General features: G+C 39.6%; 1 pseudogene; it reads right to left on the bottom strand.

Moving 5' to 3' along the window:
* Window positions 1-1,328: 1,328 nt before the first annotated feature.
* Window positions 1,329-1,992, bottom strand: LOC132500334 (large ribosomal subunit protein mL48-like; annotated as a pseudogene).
* Window positions 1,993-3,515: the final 1,523 nt, after the last annotated feature.

Below are 3,515 nucleotides of genomic sequence, written 5' to 3' on the forward strand. Positions count from 1 at the left end.
AGCACTAAGGGAATACTGGAAACATAATGGAGGTCATTGCATACTTTTAGCTGCAGCTTGTGACATTATGAGAAACCCAATACCTGTATTTTGCAGACGGACTAGTTAGTATACAGTGGAGTACCTTAATCTGTTTGCAATTCACTGGGTTTCCTACACGTAAGGATTGGTGTCTTTCAACAATTCGGATAAATTTTCATTCACTATCCCTTAGCTATTGCCTCTTCCACTTTGTTTCTATTACTTATCCCTGAAATTATATATAAGGTATGCATTATATATGTATATGTGTATATATATATATATATATATATATATATATATCTTACCACTCCTATAATCCATAAGCACACATAATATATGTATATATATATCACTGTTATCCTCCATAAGCATAGTAGTTATTCTGCTTTTCATAATTTGCTTCATTTTGTCTTTTTGGATCTATATTCTCTATTTTTTCAGTTTTTATTTTTCTGTAAATGAATGAGCAGGGCTCTGTTCCAAACCTTTATTTACAAAAACAGGCAATGGGGTTTTGGAACTGGATAGAGGTTGCACAACACTGCATATGCATTAAATACCACTGAATTATTCACTTTAAAATGGTTCGTTTTGTGACATGTGAATTTCACCTCAATATATTCTTTTTAAAAAGCACATAGGCAGTTGTTGGGATTTGGCTCACAAGCAGTAGTTTTCTGACACGTGACCAAGATCAACCTTCAATTCTTCGCTTAAACTCATTCCAGGCAACCCTAATTTGCAGTTATGTAACATCTACCTGCATACTTATGACAGGTCACTCACTACCCCACAAGGTACTTTTTTTTTCACTTATGGACAGACCCTGATCCTATCTGGAGGGTTTTTTCATATACAAAATCTCCCTCCCTATGCCTTCAATCCACAGAAAGTTTACTTATGATTGTCTGCTTCACTAAAGGGACTCCATGCCAGGTTGATTTAAAGGATGAGTTCACTCTACCTGGAGAAATACTGAAGGGGGGCATGCTTATATGCTAAGCACCAGGCAAAGAGAAACTGAATCCCTTAGTTAAATATACTCGACAGGATGGACTGACTTCTCACATACACACACATCCATCATCAGCAGATTTTTATTAGATGGACGATACCTAGGGTTGGCTCAAAGGAAAGTGGTGACCATTAGCAAGCACTCCTCCACAGGGGAGCAGAGGCACCCCTGGCTGTGGAGGTGGGTACTTATGATATTGAGGGTCAGGGTCTCCGGCTACCCAGGAAGCTCTTCCCCTTGCCACTCAGTATGACCAGTGCTGGCATGAAAGGGTCTGCAGTGAGCTAGTTTACTTGGCTAGCAGTTCTTCCAGTTCCGGCCGAGCTTTGAACCTTCCTTTGAAGTCTTCTTCAGTGTGTTCGCTCCCTCACTGACAGTCTGACTCCTTCAGGAAGATTGCTTTGGATTATTTCCAAGAAAATCTCTGCAAATGTAGTGCTCCAACCGCTGATCTGAACCACTCGCCCACGGGTGGTAAGAACTGAGTCCAGGAGCATTTTGCTGCCTTGGTCCTGCAACTGCAACACCTCCACGGTTTTGGTGGGCATGGCATAACTTTCCTCGACTTTAATGGAGAGATGGTAGCAGAGGTTGTGAACATACTGGGCATAACTCTCTGCCAGGGCCATATCATAGGCAGTCAGGTGAATGTTTCAAACCCCATATTCATCACCTGTCCCCAAATTAATGTGTCTCACTTCCACTTTTCCCCTCTTCTTCCTGGGCTGAACAGGAAACAAAAGAGAAAGAAACTCTTGTGCTTTAACTAGGTGCCTGTATCTTCCAATGCCACGCGTGGGCTGTGACCTGTAGTGCCGACTGATGCTCAGCAGAATGCCACCTGCAGAACAGAGGGGATTCTCTCCTGAGGTTCTGAACCTCAAGAGGGAAAAGGCTTGCTTAAAAATGGTGTCGTTCCTCAGACACAGCGCCTTTCCCAGAGCTCCATTCATCCTTTGCTGCCGCACAGCCTGTAATTGTGCCAGCTGAAGATCGGCCCAAGAAGCCGCGACCGCTGGGCATCAGAAAAACTCTATTTTTTCAGTTTTATCTTCCAGTTCACAGAGTTTCTTTCTCTTCAGCTCTATCTAACATGACATTTAATCCATCCATAGGATTTTTAATTTTTTTGTACATTTTAAATTTCTAAAAGTTCTATTTGATTCTTTTTCCTATTTGTTAGGGAGTTTTTTTAAATAGTCTTGTCTGCTCGAATTTTCAAGCTTATTTTGAATTGATTTAGACATATTCCATTTCATATTCAATTTATGATAATCCCAAAGTCCCTATGGGTCTGTTCTAGTGTCTCTTGTCCCACCTGTTCTCATGGGACTGACTTCGCATGCTTTGTGATTTTTGACTATCGGCAGCTCACTTTCCTTGGAATTTTTTTCTGTAAAAACACTTCAAGGGCTGGGTTGAAGTTAAGTTTCTCCAAAGGTAAATTATATTTGCTTGCGTCACTAGCTTGGGATCACTTCCAAACAAGGAACACTTTAAATTTGCTGCTTGAGGTTTTTCAGACCACATAGATAGAATAAATCCAGCCCACACATATTCACAAGGGCTGAATTTAGTTACACAGTCTCAGATGAGACTAGTTTTCTCCTCTACCCCACATCATGGTAAGCATAGTTAAGTTTCTTTGCTTTCCCCTTCTTCACAACGAGGTTTCTTTGTTACTTGCCTTATACTAAGAATGTAAAGGATACACTTCTTCAGGGTTCCAGCTTTATTCACAAGTCTCTTGTTAGGTTCTCTACTTTACCCAGTTCTGAGGACTTGTATCCATCTCCTTTGCTTGTACAGCCTCAGCAGGAAAGCTCAAGGTCTCAGTGCAGATAACTCCAGAGTAAAAGGCAGCATCAACACTTGCTTGCCCCCCAGCATTCCCATTTAACTTTGGTTTTCCCTCTGCATAGTCCTTCCTTTTTATCAGTGTGTTTTAAAAGGTTTTCAAAGTATATTTTATTCCAAATTTTAATTGTTTCAATCACAAGAGTCATTTATGGTATCTAATTTACTACGTTGATAGAAATAGACATCCCTGGGAATAAAAAGTTTTAGACTTATTTTTGATTCTGTTTTTGTTTTGTTTAATTTCTTAATTTCTGTTATTCAATTTGGAATAATATAATTCATGAATGTCCTACTCTGGTTTCATTTATGTTGGGTAATGTTTATAAACTGATGCTTGATAAATAATCACATACAAAGTTAAATATAGCTAACTTGTCTAGGATCCCAGTGTCTACCTTTTAGATAACTGGGGAAAACTGTGTCCCTGATTCTCCATCAATCACAGTGTACGACCAGGGCTAAAACAGATGCTATGCGTGTCACTTGTTTGTCAACCACAAATCATGTACAAATTGCTATAGCACTGACTGGCACAAAATAATCTGGAGTAGAGTAACGCACAGCAACAGAAAGTCAAATAATGTTGAGTAGAAAATCAACTATCAATAAATAGTGA

Source organism: Mesoplodon densirostris, chromosome 12 (assembly GCF_025265405.1).
Source record: "Mesoplodon densirostris isolate mMesDen1 chromosome 12, mMesDen1 primary haplotype, whole genome shotgun sequence".
Classification (NCBI taxonomy): Eukaryota; Metazoa; Chordata; class Mammalia; order Artiodactyla; family Ziphiidae; genus Mesoplodon; species Mesoplodon densirostris.